The sequence below is a fragment of the Etheostoma cragini genome, chromosome 2 (assembly GCF_013103735.1).
Source record: "Etheostoma cragini isolate CJK2018 chromosome 2, CSU_Ecrag_1.0, whole genome shotgun sequence".
In the NCBI taxonomy this organism is placed as follows: domain Eukaryota; kingdom Metazoa; phylum Chordata; class Actinopteri; order Perciformes; family Percidae; genus Etheostoma; species Etheostoma cragini.
This window is the reverse complement of record NC_048408.1, coordinates 6,283,001-6,297,647: the sequence shown is the minus strand read 5'-3', so window position 1 is coordinate 6,297,647 and position 14,647 is coordinate 6,283,001. Positions and strand designations below refer to the sequence as shown.

The following is a 14,647-nucleotide window of genomic DNA, read 5'->3' as shown; positions in this document are numbered from 1 at the left end:
CAGGGCTAAAAATATTCTTTTGCTACAGTTTATCCGACGTTGTTTAGAAGCTTAGTAATGTTGTCGCAGCCAGATGCCTACAAGTCAATCTCCAGGCTACCTGACTCTGAGAATTTGTGTTTTAAAAAAACAACAACGCGTGATCTGGTGCTGTTTATATGAGCTTTTTAGCTCGGCAGCAGGAGAACGCAGTCCTAAAAAGAATCCATTCCAGATGTGGATCCCTTATAGAATTCCAGGAAACACACTTCATCTTTACTCATCTGTTCACCATCCACATGTATGACTCATATGTGTCAAAAACAACAGGTTAGGACGGCTGAGACAGCAAATCCTTCCCCAGCGAGTAATCGCAAAGACAAGCTGCTCTTAACTCCTTTTGTTTTCATCTCTTAAACGTGGATTTATCAAAGTTATTTCTGGGCTCTACTCTATGTGGATGGTTTTGATAGCATGGGGTTAAGCCCTACAGTCCCACAGACCAACGGTCCCACATTTCTGAGAGTTATGTCACAGAAATTAGGCCTTATGTTTACATGTTTCTAAGATTTTTCTTAAAATTAGGGATAGGGTTATGTTTACGGGAGAAAGGGGGGGAATAAAATCTGATACAAATTGATGAAGAGGAAATGCGGGAACATAGGCACGCTCCTGGGTTGAGCCTCTAAATGTGAAAGTGAAATCATGCGCCTTTATGTTAACCAAAAGAGACCCACACCATTAAGACAAAACAAACATGGGAGCGTCACACAAATGTTAAAGCCTTAGAGGACATTGAAAAGGGCCTTGACCTACTGCCACTTTGCTCGTTTAAAAGCCATGATGTCTCTCTCTCATGGGTGGGTCAAATTCTCTGGGTGAGCAAAGCAGAGAAAGGGAGGTAACCTGGCCCCTTATGACCTCATAAGGAGCAAGATTCCAGATCGGCCCATCTGAGCTTTCATTTTCTCAAAGGCAGAGCAAAGGGCTCGGTTTACACCTTTCACCATTTCTAGCCACCGGGGGACCACGAGCAGGGTGGGGGAACGCAAATTAATGTAAAAAGTTTTCATGCCATGGAACCTTTAAATCAGTACTTCCTTAATTCCCAGGACACAAACATGGTTTCTTGGATGAAAGTGTTCTGCTTAGCCTTTCCTCTGGGACACAAGCTCCCCCGCTGGAAAGCTCTGTGTTATAAGACCTACCCATCCGACCCATCCTCCTCCATGTGCAGACCACGGCCCTCTTATACAGCAGCAGTCAATGTGGTGCAAACAGTAAGAAATATGTGGAATACATATAGATTACAGTGCAATTCCTTTTGTATATCTTTGTACGAATGGTTCATGAGAACAAGACTGCACTTACTAACAATCCCGTCTGGCTGAGATACACACACACACACACACACACACACACACACACAAAGCTATGTTATCGCCAAATGTGATTAAGGCTGTGAAACGATTAACATCAGGGTATTTATTCAAATCTAGACATCAAACACATTCTTTCTTCTTTTTTATCTTCACAGATCACAGAAGTTACTGTCAGGGGAGAAAGGCGCCTTCCGATCAAGTCGGTGTCCAGCGCGGCCGGCCAAACAAGGCTCGTGCTTTCAGCCCAGCCCCCCCCTCCCCCAGCTCTCTTTCATCATTTACAGAGGGAGCGTGCCGCTCCAGAGCCGTCCTCGGCCAGAACAAGGCCGCTCACTGTCAGCCGGACAATGGACAGTAGAGCTGGAGGTGGCAGTGGACTCATTGTGCAGCATGATGTCACCGACATCAGACCCTGACACTGCCAGACACCAAGCACAGGGTCAGCGGGTCAAGATGGTGAAATGGTAACAGTGACGCAGGGCTGTAGGGTCGAGGGGGCTGGGGGACATGAGTGGAGAGTGGTACAGCTGAAAGAAACCCACACGCTTAGCAAAAATACAAACAGTCATGCATGGAAACAGTATGAATGAAAGAGATCCAGACCAGGGGGACAACAGCTGAGCGTTTGAACTAGTGCATTGTGGGGGATGCCATCTGATGGCGAACTCTGCATATGCATATTGTGTCAGTGCACAGCTACTATATAGTCACCCTATTTAACTCTCACAAAGGCAGTTAACCCTTCCAACCAGTAGTCAGATAAAGTATTCACCACTCCACACCAAGGCTCCATCTATGAGCAACGCCCTAACATGCAACAATGTGAACAACATTACACAAGTAGTCGTTGCCAATGGAAATATTAGGCCTCAGGCACCCCCAACATACAAGTTTAAAAAACACAAAAATAAAAGCCACATCTGATTCTAAGGCAAAAAGATGCAAGTTAAGATACAATAAATTATTTGTGAAAATAATAAAAAAGGAAATAAAAAATATGTATGTATATGTGAGTGTATACATATATATATATATATATATATATATATATAGAAGAAGGTAAACACAGCTGTTCCTGAGCCTGGTGGTGTGGGACCGGATGCTTCGGTACGGTCAGACTGGCTCAGCAGGCAGACCAGTTTGTGGCTGCTACTAATCAGTCACTCAAACAATTTCACACATTAATTTACTCAGAAATATGTCAACATATGGTTTGGTTTGCTGGCTCCACTATGGCCTCTCAGGTGTAATAACTCCGATCTTTATAGCCTGTCCTTAGCTGCACGATGAGTTTTACATGTATTAGTTTCTTCCCCAGTTTGTCTCAGATAATAATAAAAACAATAATTTAATTCATATAGTACTTTTAGAGCATTAAACACTAACATGACAAGGTCCACAAGACATGAAGTAGGAGTCAGAAAGCCATGTAAGCCTCCACTCCCCCGCATGACAAGCAGAACTTCACAAAACAGTGAAAGTGTAAGATAGACTGTCAATAACAGACACAAAGATGGAAATGCGTCTAAAAAATACTAAAATGATAATACAAATCAAGCATAATTTCAATTCGTAATGACGGTGAAGTTCAAATACAACCACGAAAAAAGGTAGCAAAATGAGGACATATGCAGTGTTGCAAGATTGGAAAAGAAGAAATAGTTAAGTGTAGGCCATTTTGTAAAACTGAGTTAAAAAAAAAACAACACAATCAAATAACGATTTAAGACTTAGAGAGGGCGGATGAATAGTTGTGAAGATTTCACCAAGGAGCACAGCAGGGTACAATGAAAGTGTCAGATCTTCTTAAAGGACCACAAAAAGCATTTTAAATCAGACTATGAGGGCCCTGGCCTCAGATGCGGGCCCCCTAGTGGCATTTTCCTGTACTTTAACCATCACATGAAGTCATTTAACACTGGATGTTTGAATCCACAGGAGCCGTTTAACCCTTGTGTTGTCTTCCCGTCGACCATGCCCTGTGTCCTCCCTGTTTGGCCTATTCACAGCATAACATATACGTTATCACCCATTTATCACCCATTATCACCCATCACCCAAGCCAGCATCATTCTGGCTGATCACTAGTAGTTTTACACCAATTCTTTTTTAGAATTCATGGTCAATAAACCTCATTTTGCAATTATACCTCATTTTGGAGTAAAATATGCAGAATAAATGCAATATTTTCACTACAGTGAGGACCAGATGAATGTACGTTGATGGATTATCACAGACTGGTATATGTAAATGTTTAGTCAGGATACTGTTTTGAAACCGTTTTATTATTTTGAATGGCAGCACGTAGTCCCAAAGAAGAAAACTGATTCAATTTGACCCAAAGACATCACGAGGGGTTAAGAGCGTTCCTTGTTTTCTTTTGCAGTTTACGGAGTTGCATACAGATAAGATGTGACATAGTTGCTGTACGGTACTTCAACTATGGAGACATTACATATTTGGGAACATCACAGCACTTGTAATTGTGGCTAATCCTGGACTAAGATTATTTTTCTAATGGGAAATCTTCAGTGGAGATGCTGCAACTTAATTTCAATCTAACATTATTTAACTCTTTCATTTACAGACTTACATCTCAGTGTGGATAATCAGCCTTCATTGCCTTGGCTTTTTTTTTATATATGATATATATATGGTGTGTATATACACGCACGCATGCACACAAACACACATCTACTGTAATAACCTTGCTGGATGCAGCCTAGTGTGAATTTAAGATGTGTTTTTTGCTTTTTAAAAAAAAGGGAACATGAGGCCTAGGACGCCCATGTAGGTCAAAAACAAATCCTGCGCCTCAAGCTGGGAAGCCAGAAAACTTCTTTGAGCATCTGAGGGAAAGGAGCAGGAGCACCGAGTTTCTTCCAGGTGCTGCTTTTCACAGTGGTAATCCTGCCACGGCGTGACTGTGATTTTTACAGAAAATCTCTCCAAACAGGGCCCAGATGGTGGGAGGTAGAAGCACACACATACATGGAAAACACATTCATTCACACACACACACACACACACACATGACTGTATACACGTATACGTACACTTGCGCTTATAAAGTACAAAGCACGCACACACACACACACACTCAGACTTAAGGTGAGAACTCACTTGTTGCTCCTGGGTGGTCTCTGTGTAAAGATAAGGGCAGGCAAGAATAAAGCCTGTTACGTTGAGGCTCAAGTTTGGGATTGTTCTGTAATGTTCCTCTTTTTATACATAATTGGAATGTCTGTGCCAGCGTATGAGCTCGTCGCTCTCTAAGTTTAGCTCCGATTACAGAGGGGCTTTCTTAATGACAGTGAGTCAGGAGTGGAGCTATACAAACCTCGTCCTCGACTCTATTTCTCCACTCATCAGCTTTCTCTCTGTGTGTGTGTGTGTCCTAATACAGGAGACACCTCTGATTTGTAGCGGTGTTGGTCAGGCATCAAGATCCTGACAGTGGTTATAGCATGTGGAGGATGTGGATATGGAGGACGTTTTGAAATGAAGAGATAAAAGAGTTAATCTTCTACCGTTTCTAAACCGATTCCCTCCATAGCTCCCTATTTATGTACAAGGAAAGAAAGAAAGAGAAAAAAAACTTGCTCCATCTCTCCCAGCCTTTCTCCATCTCTCCCTTTCTGTTTCATGTGGTTACTGGAACAACAATGTACATTCTGAGTGCTAGGCCTTTGATGTCGTTGCATTCACCGAGCCGTCTTAAACCGGAGGAGAAAAGAAAGAGAGGGCGAGAAAAAGACGCAGGAGATGTTCTGTGGTCTGCTTTTTCTCTCTCTCTCTCTCTCTTTCTCGCTCTGCCTCTTTCCATCTCTCTCTCCCTGGCAAGGCATCTGACATCTCTCGGCAAAAGACAAATTCGGTTTCGCCTGTTAAGTTGTCAGTGAAAGCTGCGCAAGAGTTTTTTCCCCCCTCTCTCTCTCTCTCTCTCTCCTTCACTTCCGTGGATGCGGTGTTGTGAAGGCCGCTTACACGCTTTTCAAACAATAACAGTTCACCCCCCCACCCCCACCGCAAGTTTCCTCTCTGCCAGAACCCAACACATGCCAGCACATCCTTTGGAGAGCCTTGAACCGACAACAAACGCTAAGCATTTTCACCGGCGAGAGAAAAAGAGGGGCCCATCCGCAAGCCCCTGTGTAATTAAACTAGATCTAATACTGTTTTATGTTTCTCTTAGTGAGAGGGAACGTTTCAGGGGCCTCTTTCTCACAGCAATGAATAGCTGTTTCCAGGTCAACACAATGCCCTGCACAGAGAGGAATAGTTCTATAGGAAAGGGACTTTTCCAGGCCGCGGAGAGTGAGATGTGCACTGTAGCACTGAGCTCAAAGAACCCACCCAACTACCGGGATGAACTTAACCCCGGTATTTGAGCTTAAATTTACTGAGCTTACAATCACAGCAGTACCTAGAGGGTAAGGCTGACAATAGTCTATAACGTCTTACAGCCAATAAATCCCACGATAACACCAACATCTGTCATAGTCAGCAGTTTTCGCCTGTGTTTCCCCACCCGTGCATGCATCTGTACTTGTTTTTCTGTTTGTGGGTGCCACCTCTGTTCTGGGCTTCTGACAAAGCGACACACCTGACAATCATCGCCAATCAACACACCTGACAATCATCACCAATCAACACACCTGGCGATCACTGCCAATCAACACACCTGGCGATCATTGCCAATCAACACACCTGGGGGGGCTTTTCCAATGAACCCCCCTGTTTAAAGACTCCTGTTTTCAAGCCAGAGAGGGCCTGTGATAAGGTCTGAGAATTTTGGACTGGGGCAACATGTTGGATTGCAGGGACCCAGGTCCCATTCAGCCCGAGATTATTTGTTCTGGGACAGTGTTTGTTCTGTGAGAGGGGTCAATCGCTAGCGGGATGGACAAGCACATAAGAAGCTTGGTCCAGGCTAGTTTAATGATAGACAGATTAGTTTAACCCTCCTGTTGTCCTCGGGTCAAATTTGACCCCTTTAAAAAAAATGTCTATATCTGAAATATGTGTTTCTTTTTAACCAAATTACCACCAAAAATGGACTGGATTCCATACAACGCTCTTTGCAAATAAAATTGATCACTTTCGTTCCTCACAAAACTCATCTGTAGGTTCCTCTGATCTTAACAATTAGTCAAAATAATTATTAATATATATTTTTTTAAACTTAGATTAGGTTTAATTCTATATAAATTAGGCTTATTGACCATGAATTTCAAAAAGTACTGTAAAACTAGTGGTATTAAAGTCTTAAAAAGGGACAAAAATGCAAATTCTTTGACCTGAGAGGACAACAAAGGATTAAGAGGATGGAAGAAGGAAGGGGTGCCTTCAATCCAGGAGTTGGGTTTATGTGATGGCTAGGGTGTTTGAAAAAAAAGTCATATAAATGGTTTGCCAGATTGGGTGTCTATACTAGAAAATGGGAACAGTACCTGAGCTTTCTGGAGGGCTTATGGTGTTGTCATTTATACATATGTTTATTTGCTTTATGGTTTGTCTATTTTGTTAAATGGTCTTGAATATTGTAGTTACTCATGTCATCTTTTCTTGATTTTTGTCTGGGTGGGGGGATGTTCATGTTGTATGTTGTTAAAAGATATAAAATTGTTAATCACAACAACAAAAAACTCTGGTTGGTCACTGCCAGCTTATTCCTGTCAAGAGGAAATGTAGCCAACTTTGAACTGAGAATCTAAGTCCGTCTTGCAGAATCTAGTTCATGGTCTTTGTTCCAAGCATCAACCTGTTTGTCTCTTCTGTGTCACAGAACTCAAAGCTCACCGCCTGTAACCTGGATCTCAGCATCAGCTCACCTGCCTGCTCCTCCATCCATTCAATTCTGGACTAAAGTTGACCTTTTGTTAAAGAAACACTTCCCTTTAATCATCCGTCTGTTGTCATCCATGATCTGTACCCACTTTTTGAGTCCAACTACAAAACGTTAAAAGAAACAAACGTGTAAGTCTTGTTGCGTTCCAACTTCCTCAGTCTGTCTGTGGCACCCAGCTCAGAGTTTATTATTTTCTACCTAAGACTTGCATCTTTAGAAATGGCCTACAAATACATCGTTTTTTCATAAATAGTCTCATAATTTCAACAGCTGGGCACAGTAGCTTTTAGCAAATATTACTCAATAAGGAGGAAATAAAACATTTGTTGGATTATTTTCAGTTGTGGATTTGGTTGTCTGAGGCTTCAAAACAGTGAGACTGACTTACTGTGAAATAATCTACAGTGGAACATGTCAGTCAATGCAACACTATAGCCAAATTTCACGTTATTTTTTAGAAAATAAAATTATAGTTAGAGTTCGGGGCCACCTCTAGCTCACCCAGTAAGAGCTGCTGCCCTTTGCTGCGCGTCATACCCCATCTATCGCCCCCTTTCATGTCTATCATGTCACTAACTAATAAAGGGAAAAGCCCCAAAAATAATCTTTAAAACAAATAGAGCTCTATGACAAGATTGATCAGGCTTTGGATACATAGACCACATGATTTTTAGTCTTTTTTTTTTTTTTATTGGATCTGTTGACAATAAGAGGAACATTCCAGACTACAACTAGACTCAAGGGCGTTACTTGGGGTTCTACATTAGGGTGGGTGGGAGATTTCAACTTTTGAGCCTTTTCTGCATCAATGTATGGTGCAAATGTCTGTATTTATGTAAAGTAAATTTTAACAGGTTTTTGGAGTGGGTAGCACTAGCCAGTTTTGATTCCCACCTGTAAATTACGCCTTTGACTGGACTCATCCTTTATGTAATGCTTGCTTTCTTCAATGGGTTAACACTAGCCTCAGAGTGAAGCAGTTCTTCTCCACCACTCACAGTGAAAGATTCCTGTCATGATGCTAATTGTTCTTGACGTAGTTTTACCACCAGGACCTTTTGCAGCTCTCTGTTACAAAGAAGAGACAGCCCGGAGTGTCTGAAAGCCAACACTCTTCCAGTGCCTCTCTCCATCACCTTGGCAGTAACTCATCACATCTCAATCTCTCTCCGCTGTGGCTGTCCGTTAGCCGTGGGTTCACCTCCACCCTGGCCTTGCTGCTTTTTCTCAAGGCAGGAGGAGGACATGAAAGAGACAATCAAACACGAGGAATCAGAGCTGTCACTGGTGCCTGCAGAATGCAGGATGGTGCTCTGTCCTTCCCACAGGCAAAGTTAGCCTTTCAACTCACTGTGGCTTCCAATAAGACACAAACACAAAAATAACGCCGGTGCCGTCAGATTCAGATGTAGCTGGCTGTTTAAATATTCAGACTTGAGAATACTGCTAATGGTGTGATATCTAAAATGTGTTCAGAAAACAGCTGCTAAGTGAAAAGTAAAACAGAAGCTGATAAATAATATAGTATGATATGACTGTATTGTTACTTTAAATAGTAATTTTGGTATTTTTAGCCATGATCCCTATTTCCCATGCATTTGTTTGCAAGTGACTAATGTGAACAGAAATCATTGTAATTGATTTTCTCAAAGGCATCGGGTTTAACGTATCACCATTTCTAGCCGCTGGGGGAACACATAGTAATGTTAACCTCATAAATTTTCATTTTAACAAGTGAACTGCTACTTTATAACCGACAGCTGTCTACTCTGAGTGATAACACGCCTGCCTGAACTTCATGTATTTGGTCCAAAAGTCCAACCATCCAAAAATTGCTTTCACACTTGAAACGAACTGTACCATGGTTCAGTTTGATGGAGAGACTACCGAGATTACCTCTTTCGGTCTGAAAACATTTTAGTCCGGACCGTGGTGCGGGGGAGGTTTCACAACTAAAATGTTAGCACGGATCAAACTGAAAAGTCCAAAGGTCCCAACGAGGTAGGCACAATATATTCATAGACGTTATCTTTGGATGCAGACAGTTTGAAGTTGAGGTTATGTGTGCTACAGCTACAAACGGATCCTAACACTGCACCTATATAGCTAATGCTATTAGCTAAAGTTACTGTGTGGATCCGTAAGTTAAAAAGGAAAGTTTCTCCGTCTTCCCATCAAACACTTATAACAACACTCTTGACAGTTTGAGGCAAAAACAAGCATTTTAATGGACGTACATTAACAGTCGCTATTCCCTAATAGGTTTACCTTATAGCCCAGTTTGGGGCTCAATACGTCAAAACTTTGATCAATACTGAACCAATTTCAAATATTTATCTGTTCACATTTGTCACTTAGCCCCAAATGTGGGGGCCAAATTGGCTAAAGGTTGAAAAATCCCCAAATTACAATTTAAAGCCTCTATACAGGCCTGCAGTTTTAGTACAATATATACTTGTTAATTTTACCTATAGAATCCAAGGCATGGTAACACTTCTAAATGACAATCCACTGAGCTAAAGTTGGTCTGCCTTTAGCCTCTTTGATTCGCTGCACACAGTGGCACTATTGTCACAATAAAGGGGCTGTGTGAGGATGTGCAGAGAGAATACCCTGAAGCCTCAAATACCCCACTGTCGGTGCACATGAAAGGGCCCCCAAGCCAAATCACTTTATCAGCCCAAACAGCCTCTCTTATTGTGGGATGCATCTCAGACAGTGGCTGCTGAGATGTCACACCACTAAATGAGAGTCACAACAAGGGCCCTTGTTTGGCTCGCTCCACCGGTTGTGTACAGCTACTGTAATCACCACAATAATTTGGCTCCCTGAAACATCAAATGGCATTGTGGTAGCTGCAGGAATTTGCATTGCACCCTTTGATCTGGGAAATTTAAACAAAGCGAGCTCTCACTCTGTGAGGGGTGTGAAGGTTACAACGTCCTGGCCTCCCTTGTCTACCTGTCATCCCTACCTCCCCCTGAACCACCTCTATTGTTATTATTTTGGTTACAAAAGCAACGGACCGATATATATAACCCAGGTTTGACCAAGGGGCTTGCTTATCTATTACACAAACGAAGACATACATCATTTTGGCAACATACAAGCATCAGTCTATGGCTCTTGGTGATGGGGGTTTACATTTCATATGAAAAGGACGTTTTGAGTCTGTAAATCAATGTGGATTTCTGAACATCAATGCATCGGTGGATTTAAGATGATAGATTATGATGAAAAAGATATTATGGTTTATATGTGTTTATTAGTGTCTTAAACTTGCATTCTCTGTCATTTCCAGCAGGGGGCTTCCCACGGTTGGAAAAGGAACTCTATACGAAGAATAAAAAGAATGGAAAAATGACCCTACTTCTGCCTTGATATATTACCTCAATAAACATTTTTAATAAAACAAGTTTAAGGTCTCAATCCCTAGTTTCAAGTCTTCATCAATACAGAATCACATTTTATAAATTATGGTCCCATTAATTTTAAAAATGAGAAAAAAGTGCAGACTAAGAGCCGATTAATGCCAACTTCCCGATTGGGCTTAGCCTTAGCAACGCTAACCATAGAACTGCGTACTTTGAAATAGTGGCTGTTGTCCATGTTTTTGTCTTTTACCCTCTCGCTTGATCAATGTTAGTTGTAACATTTTGGTCGCCTGAAAATGTGTCGTTTCGAGTCCTGCCAGTAGATAGTTAGCTGGTAACTCAAAGGTGCTGTCACACCAATCCAATCATTGGTCGATGGACAGTCTGGCAAAGTTTTGAGTCTTTTCGATGTGTTCCGTGCTCTGTCAGTTGGATGCTCCGTCAGCGTTTATTTTGGATGATTTTACTTGTTGAACCGGCCAGCCGCAGTCGGACTCTATGTCCAGTCTGATTGGTGGAGTGCTAGCCCTTGACTAGCGAATCAGTGCTCAAAGATAACCGGAAGTGACAGCACCATTATCTTCTTATTACTAGCCATTGTTTTAGCTTCCTTCCGTTCAGCGAGTAATGACAACAACGATCATTCTTGAGTACTGTCAATGCTCTCTAATGCTCTCTAAAAAATAATGACTGACGACAGCGTGCTCTGTTTACCAGGTCTAGAGAGATGTTCCGTCATTTCCGTTTTACATTTTTGGGGCAACAATACAGATTAGCGCCGCCTGCTGTTATGGAGACATGTTATGTCTCTTGCATGTGCAGTATGCACGCTCAAGTTAGCATTGCTTCAGTGTGTTCCAAGGCCCTTTTTGACCGACTTGGGGTGACGCGTGCTGACTGATCAGTCCGACTGCCTTTTCTGGCGATGGTCGTCCGTTGGGTTGGTGGGGCTGGTTTGCAGATTGTCTGTACTGCCGTAGCCTACACGCAGATGAATGGTGCCAGTACCTGGAAGTCTGTTCATACCCGCCACTAAATCTCCACTGAATAACTGGCTTTTGAAGGGTTGAAAAATCTGCAATTGTCCCTTTTTTGCATTTAGGTTAATACAGCACCATTGCATCCATAACCAACCCTGGCTTGGTTGCATCATCGTTCACAGCTCTGCCCTTTCATTGAAAATTGTCATGTGCGGTTTCTAAAAACCAAGATGGCAACATTGACTCCAGACTCCAAAATTGCAGTCCACAAACCAACCAATGACGCCGCTTCTGATACGTCAATTTCTTTTATATTTTTACAGTCTATGGATATAGCTACACAATGTTAGCATGCTGATGTAAAGCAGTTATGATGTTCAGCATGTTCATTATCTTAGTTTTGCATGTAAGCATGGAAACAAACACTAAAAACAAAGTGCAACCTAAGCTGCAGGGAATGAATTTAGTTAATATTTAATCAAGTGTTTTGCAAATTAAAACTGTGGCCTGGTGATGAGACTTAAAAGTAACGGGATCACAAAAGTATTACATTTAGTAGTATTACGTTGAAACATGTTATGGGTTAAGTGAAAACCTTGACCGGGTGGTGGCCCAATGGGAAAAGTCAGAAGATCAACAAACTCAACAGCATTCATCCTCTGGGTGCCATGAAGATCTGTGCAAATGTTCACTGGAAATCCATTTAATAGTCACTGAGTTATTTCAGCCTGGACCCAAAACGCTACACACCAACATCCCTGAAAAGTCATTGATATGTGAATGAATTATTAACAGAGACACATCAGATAAGAGAAATAATCCAGCATTTTTAAGTAGACTATTTTATCCCCATGGTTGCCTTCTTTTCATCATGGCGGGACCCATTTTCAACCTCATTTGGCGCACAACTCCTTATTTGGGCAACAAAACGACTATCCTACCAGGTTACTCCAGGAACTCCACACAGAGGCAGATTAAACACATCCAGCCTCATCTACATTCCTTATCTGCTTCCCAACCGGCTAAACCCACCGAGGAGGAACACTTGACACTGATTTCACATCATTGTCTACGAGCGACCTCATCCTATCCTCTTCTCCCTCTGTGGTCCCCTCAGTGAGATCTGTAAGCCCACTCAGCCATGCATACTGACGTCTAATCAACAGCAATTAACCCTGGCCTCGTCCACGGGCCGCCGAGCTAAGAGATAATGAAGACACCACTGTGGGTTTTTTTTCTTCTTTTTTTTCACACCCTGCTTTTGTCACCCGGACGTTTCCCTCATGGCTGAGTAACAATGGAATGTGATCGGCCGACTCAGGGAAAGCGTACCCTCGATATCGCTGTGGCTGCTGGGTCAACGCTGTGATGCAGGAAATAAGATACCGTGCAAAGTGCTTGGCTGTATTTCGGGTGGGTTTTGTGCGGCGTAAGGATGTTATACACATGGGAAGATAGGAGCCAGTGCAACAGACCTTGTTTTGGGTGTTCCATCAATCCCTTTCTCATTCCCTGTTGCTGAGATAATAGAGTTCCTGGCCAATCCTTCCTTCCTTCCGCTGTATCTTTGGTTTTGCTCAAATCGCAAGACTGTAGGCCGACCTAGAAAACAAATAAGCACAGGACACATCCACAGAGTGTTACGGTCTTTTGTTTGGTGAGAAAGGTATTTTGCATAGCAGAGATAGCGAGCAGATCTCAGATGGGGATTTGGAAACCACCTTGTAATCTTTTAGCAGAAGGACGATTCTAGTGTCAGTCAATCTCCCCTGTGAAAAGCAGTCGGACTAGTTGGAGGCTTCGATGCAAAAATAGCAAGGGAGATAGCGAACACCCCTGCTCTTCCCCCACAACTGACCTTTGAAGAAAAATGTCTACATCAAATACTCTGAATTATCTATTCAAATGCCTGGAAACAATCCTTAGACAATGACACATCAATCATACGCTCCCTGAACCGGGGATTGTTTATATAAATGCTGTCCATCTGGGGGAGAGATCTCAGCAACGTTACATCTCTGTTTCTGTGGGGAGATGGCGGAAAAAAGAAAAGAAGGAAGTTCATAGAAAGACTTAAAATTCTGCTTCTTTTTTCACCCTCTCCTCTCCTGTTTTTTTCTTCCTTTTTTCTTTCTCAGCGTGAATGTGTCGGCGAGCTCGTGGTGTGCACCAAGATGAAAAGTAGAGGCCATCCCTTTGAAATCCTCCTCAAGTCAAAATTACCATTTCATTTCAACTCCAGCCAGGAAACGGAGTGCGGGGCCACTGCTAACTGCTTTGGGCATATCGTTATTTATTGTGTGTAAACTTTGGAGGAACATTGTTGCCTGGGAAAATGTGCTGTGTGGGTGGTGGAAGTAAGCAGCTGGAGCAACCACAAAGGGAGAGATCAGGCCTATTTTCTCTGTAGGAGGAACACATAAAAGTGAAAATAATGCCTGTTATTACAGATAAACAACATCAGACTTCTTTGCTCATAATTTTCAGCCAATAAGTTACTACTGAAGCTAAACAACCAACCAGTTGACCCTATTTAGGTAACTGCATTATCATTTTTGTTCTGCTCTTTTAATTAGTAGGCTTTCTATGTTAAGTAGGCCATTATCTGAGTTGGAACTAAGTGCTTTTTTTTCCATAATGGTCACGTTAAGTCTGTCATGTTGTTTTATTTAGTTGGCTTTATTTACCTCTACACAGCAGGGGGTTAGCGTTACCTGAACTACATACAGTGGGTCTACTCACAGACAGATATGCCTTCCACACACAGTCACACACAGTGATACTTTGATGTAAAAAAAAGTACTGCAAATCAAACGTCCATCAAATTGTTGTCTTTAATTTGAGTCAAATAAAGGGTCTGGGACATGGCATCTTTCCAAATCTTCACTCAGCTCCTATTGCTGATATCACCGGTAGTGTATTGTTTCTTGGTCTTTTGCAGCAGTAGTAAGGTGATGCCATTTGAAAGCACAGAAGGAGGTAGGTTGGGATGGTGGATGGGTCAAATAAACACAGGACTTTCACCCATGAGCCCTGTAAACAGCTATTTATAAAAAAAAAAATTATTACCAAAACATGACA

The 14,647-nt window shown here is 42.2% G+C and overlaps 1 long non-coding RNA gene across 1 annotated transcript; it reads right to left on the bottom strand.

Moving 5' to 3' along the window:
• Positions 1–595: 595 nt before the first annotated feature.
• LOC117955040 lies at positions 596–14,647 on the bottom strand. Its single transcript, XR_004658941.1, has 4 exons — positions 14,636–14,647; positions 8,127–8,130; positions 7,297–7,299; positions 596–651 (listed from the first exon to the last, which is right to left on the bottom strand). It is a non-coding gene; the product is annotated as an uncharacterized LOC117955040 (long non-coding RNA).